The sequence below is a fragment of the Schistocerca piceifrons genome, chromosome 3 (genome assembly GCF_021461385.2).
Source record: "Schistocerca piceifrons isolate TAMUIC-IGC-003096 chromosome 3, iqSchPice1.1, whole genome shotgun sequence".
NCBI lineage: Eukaryota > Metazoa > Arthropoda > Insecta > Orthoptera > Acrididae > Schistocerca > Schistocerca piceifrons.
This window is the reverse complement of record NC_060140.1, coordinates 399558739-399576649: the sequence shown is the minus strand read 5'-3', so window position 1 is coordinate 399576649 and position 17911 is coordinate 399558739.

The window sequence follows — 17911 nt, the reverse complement described above, 5'->3', positions numbered from 1 at the left end:
ATAAGTGAACTCAACAGTGGAGGGGTATTTGATTTCCCATATATCCTTTAATTCTAAACCAGTAACTAATTGTTTTAGTTCACTTGAGAAATTAAAATTAGGTAACTGATCTTTTCGATTTAAAACACAATTAAAATCACCTCCAAGTAATAACTGTCTTGGTGATTTCCTTAACAAGTATATCAGGTCATCTTTGAAGAAACGTGCCCTGTCAGCTCGATGAGAACTTCCTGAAGGGGCGTACAAGTTGATGATAGTCACATCATAGATGTTTAGTCCTATTCCCCTTCCGGATTCCAGTCGTTCCAACTCGCTTACTGTAATCCCTTCCCTTACCAAAATAGCTGTTCCAACACTTGTTTCGGGAGACACATTTATGTAACTGACAAAACCGGGAATTACCAAATCCGAAATTAGAACTTCTTGTAACAGGGCAATATCAGTCGCGGATTCGTACAAAAATTCCTTAAGGGCCGATAATTTCAAACCGGTCGTGATTTTATTTATGTTTATAGTGGTGACAGAATAAGATTGCGTCATTGTGCTGTCACTATGTAGTTGTTTTGTTGAACTAATTTAGTTTACTGTGGTTCAGGGTTCAGTTAAGCTGTAACAGTTTTCTCGGAAGGCTGAACATGGAATAACACTTCAATCAGTTTATTAGTTACTGTCCCGTTTTTTTCTACTTCTGATGTTTTCTCTTGTACCGCAAGCAGACTGATTTCCTGGTAAACTTTCTGATTTTTCCTCCAGTGATTCGTGTACGACCGTTTCGGACTGAACATTCTTTGGGCTTGGGTCGCCCCTACTGGATTTTCCCTTCCCTTGGTTACGAGCTACATTCTCATTTGGTTGCGTCGGTATTTTACTTCGCGGCTTATCTGGAGCAGCAGCAGACGCTTTCGCAATTTCGGTTGCCGGCGCCTGCCCTGAGGTGTTGACCGTGATTTCAGTTTGGCCACCACTTCCTCGTTCTTTATTAATTTCACTCACTTTCTGATCGAGGGAAACAAATGGAGACTGCAGTTTTGCATCCTCTCCCTGAAGTTGTTTATTAACAGATAGATTCTGATCTTTGCAATCGGCTACTGCACCTGTTGTTTCTTGCAAATTAATGCTACTTACACCCCTTTCATTTTCTGGTACCGTATGTGTATTATCTTTCTGTTCATTAGTTTCCATTCGCATTTTGCCTTCAGGTTCCTCTGCCTTCTCATCGCACTGTTTTTGCTTGCGAAGTGAGGGAGTGGGACAAGACAGCTCGTCCTCTTAGCAACTATCAGTTAGCTCCAGATGTCGTTTTTTCGGTTGCATTTCAGTTTCACGAGTAGTGGCAACGGGGTTTCCTTTTGTTGTTAACGGGGGAAATTGACTGTTATCGTGAAGGGAGACATCAGCTTGTCCCGCTGCGTAAACATCCTCAACCAGTTGTTCCGGGCTATTCTTTGGTAACAGATCATTTAAGGTAAGCTTCTGACGCTGTATCAAATTACTTTTAAGCACAACAGTTCGCCGCGGACATTCCTGTCTGAAGTGGCCGGTTTCGTTACATATATGACATGTAGCTTCCTGACCTGTATAAACAATTTGTGCCTTATACCCACAAACAGTTATGTGAGACGGAATATTCGTCTTAACGTCCATCTCTACACAGCGGACCCCGTTAAAACACTGCAGTTTAAAGCGAGGCGACCATCTTTCATTTGCAATTGATTTAACGTCTCCGTAGTTTGAAAGAGCTTCCTTAATCTTATCATTTTCAATTTCAATGGGGAGATTCAAGACACGAACGGTTTTGTAATGAATGTCCGCTCTATAGATGGAAACCTTACTTTTATAACCATTTCTATGCACAAAATCTACTTCATAGCCCCACTTTCGTAACACTTTATCAACAGTCGAAGCACTGATTAACTTGACAAAAACACAGTATTTTTCCTGATCCAGTTGCCAGGTATGAACGGTTTCAGAATTTAGACCAATTACCTGTGTAATCCAGTCATCAATTTCCAGGGATGTCGGCTGAACAGGACGGGATTCTTTGTCAAAAGCAAATACCAGAGTATTCTTCCTGAGGTTTGTAGCCATGGTTAATCCAGCGAAGCAATTTCGGTTAAACAACCGAAATTCCAAGTAGCAGCAGCAAGACCAGAAAGAGCGATCAGATCACAAGGAACAGGAACGAACACGGAGATTAACGGACAGACGGCACTCGGCGAAGCACAAGTACAGCGATGTAAACACTGAAGCGCAGCGCAACAGTTAACAGCGGCCACTCGCGAGCGCGGCTGAAACGGAACTGTCGGCTAATCCCACGCGACTGTTTATCGAAAGGATGGCTGGAGGTGTTTATTTTTTTATGTCATCAGTTTAATGCTGTCCGCCACGAATTTCTCTCCTGTGCCAACCTCTTCATTTGTGAGTAGCACTTGCAAGCTACCTCCTCAGGTATTTGTTCGATGTGTCCCAATCTCTGTCTTCCTCTACAATTTTTACCCTGTGCAGCTCCCTCTAGTACCATGGAAGTTATTCCCTTCTGATGTCTTAACAAATGCCCTAGCATTCTATTCTTTCTTCTTGTCAGTGTTTTCGATTTCGTTGCTGATTCTGGGGAGCGCTTCCTCATTGCTTACCTAATCAGTTCACTTACTTTTCTACATTCTTCCGTAGCACCATATCTCAAATGTTTCGATTCTCTTCTGTTCTGCTTTTCCCACAGCACGTGTTTCATTGCCATACAATGTTGTGTTCCAAACGTACATTATCAGAAATTTCTTCCTCAAATTCAGACCTATATTTGATATTAGTAAACATTCTTTGCAAGGAATGCCTCTTCTGCCTGTGCTACTCTGCTTTTTATGTCATCCCTGCTCTGTCCGTCATGGGTTATTTTGATACCTAGGTGCAGAATTCCATAACTTCATATACTTCGTGAGCACCAGTTCTGATGTTAAGTTCCTCGCTATTCTCATTTCTACTGCTCCTTATTACTTTCGTCTTTCTTCGATTCACTCTCAGTCCATATGCTGTACTCATTAGACTGTTCATTCCATTCACCGAATCCCATAATTCTTATTCACTATCACTGAGGATACCGATGTCATCAGTGAATCTTGAAATCGACATCCCTTCACCTTGAATTTTAGTTCCACTCTCGAATTTTCCTTTTATGTACATCATTGCTTCGTCGATGTATAGATTGAACAGTAGGGTTTGTAAAGTGTCAGGCAAATCCAACACCTTCCATGAAAACCCTGACATGATAGCAAATCCGGCAGTATGTCACATAGCTCCGAATAAATCCTGACATTAAATTAACCAAAGTAATACGATCAACGAGTGAGCAAATGGAATACCACAGACTAACACGAGAACGCTTAAATCCATGTCATACCTTCCCACCATGAAACAGACGGAGTTCCGAGGGAAGAAACGAGAACAGAAGCCGAGAGCAGAATCGTGTAGGTTAGGAGGCCCTACGATAAGGGACGGACACCCACGTCGCCAGCCGACTGTCAAAACCACCCCCCAGCCCATGTTAAAAGATCTCCAGAAGAACAGTATAGATCTTACGATAACACTAAAAGGGCCACACCAGCTACAAGTTTTAGCGTGAGACTTTTTCGCATCTCTTATACGTTACAAACATTAAAAACATTGCCCCACCACGAAAAGTATAACGTTTCCCATTCGATAGACAGAATTTTTGTAGGCGGAGCTTAAGGTTAACATTGAGACCCTGATTGGTCAGTTGAAAACACAGCCAAATAGTTTTACTTCGGTAAATTGTAGTAAGTAGAGGTTAGGGAGAGTTGCTTCCGAGACGGCGAGGTGCGTGGAGCTGTGCCACCCGCCACCCCCTGACGCTGCCTAAACACTGACAAGGTAATAAACGCACGCGATGCCACATTTTTGAGCACATAAGGCTTCACTCAGAACTGCAGAAGTCTCATCTGTCACATCCCCTTTTTACATAATACTAGTGTCGATCGTCAATTAAATCTCATGGTGTTCACATTTGCTACTTGAAATTAAAATCTGAAATCCAATGATTTTCCTGTCAAATAATTATTGAGAAGCCACATCAGCCACTGTAATTTATGACAGTTAGAAAAGTAATTGAAGATAATTGAGGATCACTGTAGACCATTTTGATAGTTTTCTCTTTTATGAAACTTAACTTAAATCTAGATTATAGATGTGATATGGCATAGGTCATCCTTCGATCCATTGTAGAACTTGGAAACCCATTCAGGGAATATCCGTTCACATTTTTGTTGAACGCAGTTGGTTTTTATCATCCTGTATTAAAATATTTCCTTTTATCAATAGTGCAATTTATAAACAATGTTTTGTGAGTAGAATAAAATTTCCAATGGTAAACTTAACTGCTTTTTCGACGTTCTTTTACCAGCTAACTAAAAATAGGAAAGCCTTGAATCCTTTCCACTAAATTTAGTTAGTATTAAGATTCTTTTACAGGGAGTGCAGTGGAGCTGATGCTGAAATCATTAAGTATTTGATTATATCATCGCTAGTCTCACTGAACTCTTCTGAACTTTACGTGTCATGTGTGGTCTGGCATCTCCTTAGCAGCAACAGGTCCCAGGTTCAAATTAGTCAATTCCCTAAAAAACAGACTCAGAGCGTCGTTGCGCGAAAGTGGTAGGGAGACACGACTTAGAACAAACAGACACTACGCAGAATGTTAGAGGGTGGCAGACTAATCCCTGTCTTACACCCTTTTTAATCCGAGCACTTCATTCTTGGTCTTCCACTCTAATTGTTCCCTCTTCGCTTTTGCACAAATTTTATATTACCGGTCTTTCCCTATAGATTTTTCTCAGAATTTCGAACATCTTGCACCATTCTACAATGTCGAATGCGTTTTCCAGGTCGACAAATCCTATGAATGTGTTTTGATTTTTTTTTTTAGTCTTGCTTCCTATATCAACCGCAACTACAGAACTGTCCGTCTGCTGCCGGTTCATTTCCTAAAGCGAAACTGATCGTCTTCTAACACAGCCTCTGTTTTCTTTTCCATTCGCCCGCCTATTATTCTTGTCAGCAATCTGGATGCGTGAGCTGTTAAGGTGACTTTGCTATAATTCTCTCACTTGTCAGCTCTTGCGATCTTCGGAATTTTGTGTAGGATGTTTTTTTTTTCCGAAAGTCTGATGGTATATCGCCAGTTTCATACACTCCGCACACCAACTTAAATAGTTGGTTTGCCATTTTGTTACCATTTCCCCTAATGATTTTAGAAATTCTAATGGAATGTTATCGATCGCTTCTGCCTTATTCGATTTTAAGTCTTCCAAAGCTCTTTTAAATCCTGTATCTCATCTATATTCAAAGCTCTTTTGAATCCTCTTTCTCTTCTATATTGACCCCCTTTTCTTCTTCTAGTATGTTATCTGACAAGTTTTCCCCCTTATAGTGGCCTTCAGTGTACTCATTCAGCCTATCTGTTCACTTCCCTGCATTTAATAGTGGATTTCCCATTGCACTCTTAATGTTACCACCCTTACTTTTAACTTCACCCAAGGTTGTTTTTACTTTTCTGCTTGCTGGGCGATTGCTTCACACATCATTTCTTTTTCGATTTCTTCACATTTTAATGCAGCCATTTCTCCTTAGCTTCCCTATACGTCCGATTTATGTCATTCCTAAGTGGCTTGTATTTCTGTATGCCTGAATTGCCCTAAACATTTTTGAGGTTCATACTTTCATCGATCAACTGAAGTATTTCTTTTGTTGTCCATGGTTTCTCCGCAGTTAGCTTCTTTGTATCTATGTTGTTATTTCCAACTTCTTCGATAGCTCCTTTTAGAGATGTCCATTCCTTTTAAACTGAGCTACCAATTGAGCTATTTCTTATCGTAGTATCTACAGCATTAGAGAACTAAAAGCGTACCTCTTCATGCCTTAGTGATTCTGTATCACACTTCCTCCTGATTGGTCAAACTTCAGCCTATTCTTCATCACTACTAATTCTGATCTGGGTCTATATCTGCTCTTTGGTACTCCTTGCAATCCAGTATCAGATTTCGGAATCTCTACCTGACCGTGATGTAATCTAAGTGAAATCTTCTCATATCTTCCGGCTTGTGATTTTAAAATAGAGTATTCGCTATTAGTAGTAGAAATTTATTGCAGAATTCAGTTAGTCTTTCTCCTCTCTCATTCCTACTACGTTTCTCCTACTGCTTCCCTACAGCCGCAGTCCAGTCGCGCATTACTATTAGATTTTCGTCTCTCTTAGCATACTGAATTAGGCGTTCAGCATCGGCCTGTATACCTGAACTAACGTTGTCGGTGATGGTTTGCCTTCGATTCTGATGAGAACAATCATATCACCTTACTCGTAACGAATGCTAGTACTACTGCTGTTAATAGTACCCTATACTCATCTTACCAGAACTCCTGGCCTTTTTCCATTTCACGTCACTGATCAACACTATATCTGGATTGAGTCTTGATCATTTCCTTTTTCAAATTTTCTAGCTTCCCTACCACGTTCAAACTTCCGACATTCCACGCCCCGATTATTAGAAAGCTATCCTTTCGTTGATTGTCCAATCTTTTTATCATCGTCACCTCCTCCTTGGCAGCCCCTAATCGGAGACCCGAATGGGGGCTAGTCCTGTATTTTTCGCCAATGGAGAGGTCATCATGACACTTTTTTCAACTATGGGCCACATGTCCTGGGATGCACATTATGTATCTTAATGCTGTAGTTTCCATTGCCTTCTGCATCCTTTTGCCGTTGATCATTCCTGACTCTTCCGCCTTTAGGAGCAGTTTCCACCCCAGAGGTAAGAGAGTGGGCCGAACCTCTAACCCGCTCCTCCACCATCTTGACAAGGCGGTCGGCTGAATGAGGGTGACTTCTTACGCTGGAAGTCTTCGGCCACCACTGCTGAAGACGCCATTAGGGACTCGTTAAAAAAATGAAACAAATGCTTCATTATTTGCATCCATATTGCTGCGCTCCTCTCACACGTTTCCCACAAACGTCTGCAGTCTTTTAACTCCTCTAGTAACTCTGTCATCGCAGTTTTGTCAGCCTCGCACTTCCGAAGAAATTCTGTCGAGCATTGAGGCAACAGCACTGCACACGGCACAATTTGTTGTTTCGAAGCGTAGCGGGTGGGGTAGAGTGGGAGGCGGAGAGGGTGGCGCGGGGGAAGAGAGGAGGTTGCAGACGGGTGGTTATACTCAAACGACCACCCGACTAGAAAAAACGGTCGATGTTTCGGCGACCACGCCTACGTACGAACAATTTGTCCGTTGGACGGCCGATAAATTTGTGCCTATGTAGGGCCCTTTAAAAATACGTGGACTGGTGGGTTGTGTAGTGGCTCTTGTTCCACGGCGATCGTTCCCTGCCTCCACCGCATCCACGTATTTCCAGAGTACTCCATTCTCCGAAACACGGTTATACATGGTGGCAGTCCTCTGCGGCATACGTGCAACACATTTCCCCGCAATTGTCGATATAACAATTTTTTTCTTACATGTTGTCCTTCTGCCTTCTCTGAGTAACCCTTTAAGATTCATTATCTTCTCATTTACGTTTTAAGATATAAAAAAAAATGTAACTGTCACAAGGAGAAGGTCACTTTATTGACAAGTTATGTGACAGACTGTAAATCATTGTAAGACCACAAGATAACAAATTCAGAGCAAATTAAACATACAAGTGTACTCAAATGGTCGCATCTATATACAGTGTACCCTCCTCTGGCAGCAATGAGGGAATCTATTCTCGCCATACTAACGATCCTAAAGGTGCCGAGTGGTATCCCGCCGTAGATTCTCCCAAGCATCTTGCTTAACAATTCGACAATATTTCTCGCAAGCCAAAGAGAACGATAAGTTCTCACATCATATCCCGTATATGTTCAGTTGCCGAGAGATTTGGCGATTTTGCTGCACATCACGAAGAGCGCATGGCTCCCAGAAGCCGTATTTAAACATGAATTCATCTACTGCAAAGGCACGTCATCCCCCTGTGGAAGAAGTGGCAAGAGCGCGCTGATTAGAGCTTGCTCAACGTAGCCGGCATCGGTTACTTTATCCTACAGAAAGACCAAATTTGACCGCGAGTTGAAACTCATGCCCCTCCCCCACACCCCGCCCACCACATCATGACGCCTGGTTCAAAATGGCTCTGAGCACTGTGGGACTTAACATCTGAGGTCATCAGTCCCCTAGAACTCAGAACTACTTAAACCTAACTAACCTAAGGACATCACACACATCCATGCCCGACGCAGGATTCTATCCTGCGACCGTAGATGACGCCTGGTATTGGACCTGTTCGTCATGGGCAAATGCACTTTGGAATAAATAGCTCACCAGCTGTGCATCCCTCTGCTGGCGTACATACAGAACCTACTCTCATCAATGAAGTCAGCGGACCGTCATTCCGCTCTCCAGTCAACTCTTTCTCGATACCAGAATATCCGTGCTGGAAGTTTATGTGGTGTCAGTGGTACCCTGACCAGAGGCACACGTGACCACAGTCCTGCTCCAAACATACGGTTTCCAGTGGTCCTTAATGATACATCATGTGCAACATTTGCCCGGATTTCGTCTCTGGATGGTGTTCGTTCAGCCACCACTGTTCGCGCTATGCGTCTATCTTGATGTGCGTCTTTACTAAGCGGATGTCCAGAGCCTGTTCTGCAGGTGTGAGCTTGTTCCACAAAACATCATTGACAACAGCGACAGATAATCGAAACATTGTGCCCCACATGGGCAACAAGCCGACGATAAGTCCGTGTTACTTCCAGCAGTCCCACAACACGACCGTCTTCAAATGACTGAAGCTGTTCAACAGTAGTACATACCCATCGGTGGTGCGTGGTTGTGCCATAGAAGGAATCTACTGCCTACAGACTCAGAACAGAGGGTGCACAGACAGGCATCTTGAGCGCCTTCTGATCGTCGATGTACGTGACAAATGATGCACTCACACTTCAACGACTCAGTATGCACATATTATATCCTGGTGCTACTCAACACAGTCCTTATAGGCGTTGCATTTTTTCCGGCAGTATATTTTATGCTGGGGGGGGGGGGGGGAGGGAGGTTTAAACCACATGTGTAATTAGACCGTCACAGTACTGATGTGTTTCTTCGTACGTCCACACAACTTATCACAAAGAAATCCAGTGTCACCCTGGAAGCGGAACAGACGTCTTGAACAAAGTACGAAAGCGCAAGTAACGGATGCCCCTTTAGTCCTCTGGCAGGAAGAAAGGAATTAACTCGGATGAACCAAACAATCTAAACTTAAATGGAACGTCACTCGAAAAGGCAGTTGCAGAACTGCGATTACATTTTTTTTTTTTTCAATTGGCGCCCGAAGCCACTTGTTGCAATGATAATTTCTTAAAAACGTTTGTATTGGCCAGTCACAGTGAGACGAGCATTGATGGACACGAGCGGAGAGCACGTCTGAAATGGACCTCGTCATTTCTGCTGTTGATATATAGCCTCTGTTCTGGGCACCTCTGATGGATAGACTCTGTTGGAGACGACAAATGGTCCCTTCCGCCATCTCCTCCTTCATTAACGCCGTATGATAAACGCACTAACAGCCTTGCATAGTCCGATAATATGCCTCAAAGCCCAAGAAAATTTATATACCTAGCCAAAATGATCCTCAGATGAAGAAATGTGGACCACCTAATGTAAAGTTAATTCACTTTAAACGCAGTCATCGCACATGTTCTGTTCTGACCTATTCATTTTTATCTGAATCTGGCGACTGAAATAAAAAACAACCTTCAGTCGTTGACAGCTCAATCGGATATAATCAGTGTGGCATTAAAATTTGATTCTCTGATACGTTTGTTTACGCTGCTTGCAGCTGGCGCATCTAATTATATTTTTGTATGTAACAGCTGTTGCCACATTGAAGTGCACATTTTAATTAATTCGCTCACTGAAAATGGTGATCACCGTGTTTCAGCGCCTCTGTAACTGCGTTAGTATTTTTTATTTTCGGTTCCGATTACATTATTTAAATGGTGTACAGGTACATGTAGATGATTATTTACACTTTTCCCGTTGCGATTATTCTTCAAGTCGTTAAAAGCAAATAATACACCTTCAGTCGCATCCCATGCTGTTCTTTTAAATCTTGGTGACATACTTTCAGGAGTTTAACGTCATTTAGTCACAATTATTTGTATGTAGCAGTTTTCACTGGATCTATTACTCAGGTGCATTTAAATTTATGATCAAATAATTATGATCAAAATAAACTGTTTTTGTTATTAGTTGCACAGACTTAAATTCCGTGTAATACACGTAGTAAAACACAGTCAACTTTCTTCCACACGATTAACTTTTGAATACCCGCGTGCATTACATTTTTTTGTAAACGTGTCTAATAGTAACTGTACACAGCTGTACTGCGTATTTGTCCCTTTTCTAAGACGTGACAATAGTTAAGACGATATGTTCCCATAGAATTCAGATGTGACGTGTGTATAATTGTTAAATTGTAATCGTTTTTGGGAAAGAAATATCTGTAAAATTACTGAAGTAACTGTGGCTGTTTAAATCAGTTTGCTCACTTATGCAGCTTCAGGATGGCTTTTCTTTATGCAAAGGTATTTCGAGTTGTACTAATAATAATTTCTACGTGAAGTACAGTGAAAATGATATGAACGTCGTTAATCACGTGTTTATTTAAGTATGTGGGGTTACGAAGTCTAATTTTGCTTCTGCTGAATTGTGTTCTCAGTTCTGTATCCTGAAGTTTTGACAACTACTTATTTTTCACTATTGTGGTATGGCTACAATTTTATACATTTTTGCATGTGACATGTCATCTAACTTTGCTCATGTTGCGCTCCACATCGTACAATTAGCAATTTTGCTGTCATTATACACTGTCATATTGACAACTATAAGTAAATCACTTTAAGTCGTTTATTCTGCTATTACTCAATTGTGTGATAGCATTCTGGAACTGGGCAATAGCATTCTGGAACTGGGCAACACCTTCAACAATGAGCGCGTCTGAAGTAGTGCTACTGAAGAATACCAGAATATCATCCATTTCTGTATTGGCAATAACGTCCCTCCACCACCAGTACTTTAAGAAATCGAACTTCCATGTATACAACAACTACAAGCTTCTTCATCTCCCAGTACCTACGTCATTCTGAATCTGTTTAGTGTATTCATCTCTTGGTGCCCCTCTACGATTTTTACCCTCCACGCTGCCCTCGAATACTATATTGGTGATCCCTTGATGCCTCAGAACATGTCCTACCAAGCAATCCCTTCTTCTAGTCACGTTGTGCCACAAATTTCTCTTCTCCCGAATTCAATTTAATGCCTTCTCATTAGTTATGTGATCTACCCATTTAATCTTCAGCATTCTTCTGTAGCACCACATTTCGGAAGCTTCTATTCTCTTCCTGTCTAAACTATTTATCGTCCGCTTCTCACTTCCATACATGGCTACGCTCCATACAAATACTTTCAGTAACGACTTCCTGACACTTAAATCTATACTCGATGTTAAAAAATTTCTCTTCTTCATAAACTCTTTCCTTGCCATTGCCAGTCAACATTTTGTATCCTCTCTACTTCGACCATCATGAGTTAAATGGCTCAAATGGCTCTGAGCACTATGGGACTTAACATCTTAGATCATCAGTCCCCTAGAACTTAGAACTACTTAAACCTAACTAACCTAAGGACATCATACACATCCATGCCCGAGGCAGGATTCGAACCTGCGACCGTAGCAGTCCCGTGGTTCCAGACTGCAGCGCCTAGAACCACACGGCCATCGCGGCCGGCATCATGAGTTATTTTGCTCCACAAAGAGCAAAACTCAGTTACTAATTTAAGCGTCTGATTTCCTAATCTAATTCCCTCAGCATCACCCGATTTAATTCGACTACATTCCATTACCCTCGTTTTGCTTTTGTTGATGTTTATCTTATATCCTCCTTTCAAGACACTGTCCATTCCGTTCAACTGCTCTTCCAAGTCCTTTGCTGTCTCTGACAGAATTACAATGTCATCGGCTAATCTAAAAGTTTTTATTTCTTCTCCACGGATTTTAATTCCTACTCCGAATGTTTCTTTTGTTTCCTTTACTGCTTGCTCAATATACAGATTGAATAACATCGGGGATAGGCTACAACCCTGCCTTACTCCCTTCCCAACCACTGCTTCCCTTTCATGCCCCTCGACTCTTCTACTCTTATAACTGCCATCTGCTTTCTGTACAAATTGTAAATAGCCTTTCGTTCCCTGTATTTTACCCCTGCCACCTTTAGAATTTGAAAGAGAGTATTCCAGTGAACAATGTCAAAAGCTTTCTCTAAGTCTACAAATGCTAGAAACGTAGGTTTGCCTTTCCTTAATCTATTTTCTAAGATAAGTCGTAGGGCCAGTATTGCCTCACGTGTTCCAACATTTCTACGGAATCCCGAGGTCGGCTTCTACTAGTTTTTCCATTCGTCTGTAAAGAACTCGTGTTAAGATTTTGCAGCCGTGGCTTATTAAACTGATAGTTCGGTAATTTTCACATCTGTCAACACCTGCTTTCTTTGGGATTGGAATTATGATACTGTTCTTGAAGTCTGAGGGTATTTCGCCTGTCTCATAGATCTTGCTCACCAGGTGGTAGAGTTTTGTCTAGGCTGTCTCTCCCAAGGAATGTTGTCTACTCCCGGAGCCTTGTTTCGACTCAGGTCTTTCAGTGCTCTGTCAAACTCTTCACGCTTAGGTTTCCATCTGAGCTCGTGATATTCATGCAAGTAGTTCTCTTTTCTCCAATTTTCCTGTAGGCAGTATCTATCTTACCCCTAGTGATATACGCCTCTACATCCTTACATTTGTCCTCTAGCCATCCCTGCTTTGCCATTTTGCACTTCCTGTTGATCTGATTTTTGAGACGTTTTACAGTATGCATGGCGAAAATGTAGTAAGTAATAAGCTTTTTTTCCTTTTGTGGACGAGTATCGGCGAGAAAAAGTTTCAAATAGAACAGATATTACGTGTAAAGTTTGGTGGGAGATCCTCTGTATCTCATTCTGAAATATTGGATGAATATACAAGTAGCCTGTGTAATTTACACGCCTTGCTTTAGGCTGCCTCAAGGCATGCACGCAGTTTGTAATTTGATTACTTGTCTTACTGTGTCAAATCTTTAACGCAGGAGGACATGCCAAAAAGTAATTTCTTATGTGAAACACTTAAAGGTTTTCAAATAAAACAAACGTTATTAACATTCTGTATCTACATATCTGCAGCACTCTGCTGCTAGAGGGTTCCGAATTGGGGCGTGTAACATGGCGGTGTGTAACGTAACAATGTTGGTGCGTGAGAAACAGCGTGTCGTAATCGAGTTTCGGATACGAAGAGTAAGTCCACACATGGAGCACCCTGTCATTCAGCATGATATTGACAGACCACACGTGAGTTCAGTGACATCAGCAACTACCCGACGCCTTGTGTTCAATGTCATCGATCACAACCCTTACAATCCCAATTTGGCCCCATCCAATATTAATCTGTTTCCAAATCATAAAGAATGCCTTCGAGGACTTCGTTTTAATAGTGAAGAAGCGGTGCAAGCAGAGATGAGGCTGTAGCCCCGTCAACATAGTCGAACGTTCTTCTATGACTATATCAACAAATTTGTCTCTCGATGGGAGAAATGTGCTTGTCGCCAGGGTAATTATGTCCAGAAACTAATATATATATAAAAGCACTCCGTCTTCAGGCCACGAGTGGCCTACCGGGACCATCCGACCGCCGTGTCATCCTCATGTAGGATGCGGATAGGAGGGGCGTGGGGTCAGCACATCGCTCTCCAGGTCGTTATGATGGTATTCTTGACCGAAGCCGCTACTATTCGGTCGAGTAGCTATTCAATTTGCATCACAGGCTGAGTGCACCCCGAAAAATGGCAACAGCGCATGGCGGCCTGGATGGTCATCCATCCAAGTGCCGACTACGCCCGACAGTGCTTAACTTCGGTGATGTCACGTGAACCGGTGTATCCACTGCGACAAGGCCGTTGCCTGAACTAATATATATCCATAAAGAATAAAATTGTATATGGTTAATAAGGTTAGTTTTATTTAAAAAAACTTGAACAGTTTTCACGTAAAACATTTGAAGGCATTATTTCTCAGCACGCCCTCGTAAGATTACGCGCCCTTAATGAGTAGATTGTAATAGCATTTTAAATTTTTAAACTCGGTGGTTATTTATATGAAGTATTGAAAATCAAAGTTTATTGGCTCCTCGAAGCCTGCAATTGGGATTTAGTGACTATGTTGTGCTTTACGTTACATAGGTCTCCAGACAATTTGGCATCCTTTTTCGATATAATGCCATATCTTTACCCCCATATGTTTTTTGCTGAAAGTTCCCCATTTGTTTTGCGTGGTTTGCTATAACTGAGAATTTGTTGTGTGTTTTTACGTGTATGCAGTATTTTACAAAACTCTCTTCAAGCTAGTCCTTTGTAGCATGCTGGACCATAGCTGTGTGTGGTTCTGGAGATAACGCGACTGCGTGAATTCATAGGCTTTACTGTTCGTATTGCACCTTAATAACTAAGCTATTATTTATGGGGGCTGTTATAAGAGTCGATCAAGTAGTTTCTGTTCGAAGGTCGTACAGTTCCGAATCGGTATGCCACTCACGTGAAAATCACCGTAAACATTGAGGCAATCATCCTACAGACGCACCGGGTTGAACATTGCCGTTTGGTAATCACGACGTCCTGCTGCGTGAAGAAGTCCGTAACTGCCTGTTACACATCTTCGTCCAACATAAAGCGTCGGCCCTTCAAGGCCTTTTTTTATAGGGGATCTAAGGCGCGATAATCACTTAGGGACAGATCACAACTACAGGGCGATTGCTCGAGTGTCTCCCTCTCGAGTCGGTCAGTAATGTGTGAAGCTTGCTTTGCAGATCGACCGGTGTCTTGTGTCGAATCTACACCACACGGAACTTGGCACACTATTCCACAACAGAGGTTTTCAACTGACATGCTGACCCACAGATATTCTTCATTATCCAATGAACGTCTAACGATCTTTGTCCTCCGGCAGCCAAGAAAAGAACAACAGCACTTCGATCCTATTTGGACGCATTTGGTAATAACGTCGCCATAGTTCACGTTTTCGCATTTACCTCTGAAACGATGGAAAGTCACGAATGTCACATTAGTCCCTTGGCTACATTTTGGTGCTTCTATACCCTATGGAACTGGCGCAACGCCCTCAAAGAAATTGTAACCTGATAAAGAAACTAGAATTGTAACGCAGATATAGGAGGCAGAACAATGTAAAGAATTTCTTAAGGGGCGTAAATTATACATTAGGCTCAAGGTACATTGTAAGAAAAGATTTTTTCACATGACCTTCTGCAAGAAACAATCGTCAAGTGCCCACGGCAATGCGGCGGATGACAACTGATAATGTATATGGGACGTGAATGGATGAGATCAACGATTTTCTACGATGCGAAGGCGCCGGTGAGGCTACGAGAACGATGGCGATTTGTAACCAAGCCAACCCTTGTACCTAACTCCGGTGGCAACCTTGCCATGATAAAGAGTGTACAAGGAAGGTGGATGAGGAGCAGAAGATCGGCATCGGGTCCAGGCCTTGCAAAAATTCACTTCCGACCGATACTCGAATTGGAAGGACTTCAGAGAACGACGGGCCACAAAAAACGAAACAACTCCCAGCGTGCGGAGTAAAAAAAAAAAAAAAAAAAAGACGCCTCGCCGAAACCCCGGCTTGGCTGAGGGACAGTTTGGCAAAAAATTACGTGTAGAATCGCACTGTCGCCACCAGACTGCGATATCATGTTGGACTACATAGCTGAAGGAAAATTAGTCAGTCAATGCTGAACTACACGTCCTAATCAACGATTGAAGCACTAACAAATGTTAAACTTCAAAGCAACTAGCAGTCAATAATTTCCTGTATCCTGCCCAGAGAAGAGGCAAGGTTCAAGTCTGAAGAAAGGCAGATGCTTGGAAGTATAGCAGATGAAGAGTCCCATGACTGATGTTGAAGAGAGAAGATGGGCGAAAATGTTCTGAGATACACTTTTCCAAATATCCATCCTATTGTAAACTAGTTGTCTGCGAAGTGCTACAAAAATGTAAATACCCTCAGGAATGTCTTGAGAACAAAAATACACGGTTGTAAATCAAATATTCCATGAGACTCCGCACTAAAACGTCTACATTGTTATGAGGGCCACACCAAACTGTGGAAATATCCTGTTGGAAAATTCGACGAAGAACGATGGTGCCTAGCCAAAGGCTTGCTAACCAGCATCTCACACAAGTCCTTGAGCGTCCTTTGAGTTGTCTAAGCAATTTGGCAGTCTGTTGCGACATGGAGCAGCCATTTGCTATGGTGGACACTGAAGTCTGAGCTTAGTTTTCTGGTACTGTGTTTTTTTGGTTTTTTTTTCTTTTTTTTCAACTCGATGTTTTAGATGTATTGGCAACTTACATTATTTGAATTGGTTTTACTCCTAGCGTTTGGATCATGTCAAATGAATGGTATTTTGTCCGTTCTGTGAAGCATGGTCTTCTTGTGTGTGTTTAGAGATATGTCACTGAAATTATGATGTATGTTAATGTTGCTTTTGTGTATCTCGAGCAAAAATTAGACCAATGCATTATTCCTCAAATGACTGTTTCTGTCAACGCGCGGAATACTGATATTTCTTCCATACGAAGAATTCCGAAAATTGTGAAACTCATGAAATATTTCGAAATATGATCAAACTACACAGTAGTGGAAGCCACACGGGAAGAGCATTTGTCCCCAGCACGTCTCACCACTCGGAGCGCTGCACTTGCTAAGCGTTTTTTAATGGACTCATTCGCTCAAGCACCGTGTTGACAGAGCGCCACTGTTTTCGTTAAAGTGAAATCATGACATAAATCTCGTGTCAGCACTCCGTGTTTGGTCTGCGACTATTGTGTCTCATCACAGCATGACTCAGACATTCTCATATATTCGTCTCCTGGTAACATCAAAAAAACCGTCGACGCACAAGAAAACCTCTTTCGGCCACTTCAGAAAATAGAAACAATCGGCTTATAGCACACTAGAAATAAAGACATATATAATTTTCTTCCGAAACTGCAAAGGTGTTTTTTTCCTGGCAGTGTGATTGTGATACACATAGAGACCGACTAAGTGAAACTGCAACAATAAATTACCATTTACAAAAAAAATTGGCAATATTGTGAAATATGACTGACATTTTCTCTTCATTAGTGTGTAAGGTATAGTCTTGCGAAACCGGATTACTCTTTTTCAGACGTCTTGTATTAATACTTACGTGCAATTAATATGTTACATAGAAGAAATTATGCAGGAGACAGGTTTCTTATATGTTTTTAACAACGAATAACTTTAGGGTTAGTCAATTTTCAAGTATTTCACCATCGCGTCGATGGCGAAACCATTTCTGGTTTGTTTTGTACCCAGATATCTTGGATCAGTTACCTTCAATTTAGAAGTCTTAGCCTTTATTCCCCATGTTTTGGCTCTGAGCACTATGGCACTTAACTGCTGTGGTCATTAGTCCCCTAGAACTTAGAACTACTTAAACCTAACTAACCTAAGGACATCACACACATCCATGCCCGAGGCAGGATTCGAACCTGCGACCATAGTGGCCACGCGGTTCCAGACTGTAGCGCCCATGTTTTGGCTTCTAGTCGGATTGGTTTTTAGCAGATTGACACCATCCATTATGTAGGTCCTTTCCATATGTTCAAATATTTCATTACATTTACATTCAAGTTAAACACCTTTAATTCATTTGATATATGTCTATTTTTCCTTCTAATGTAATGTGTATACCGACACTC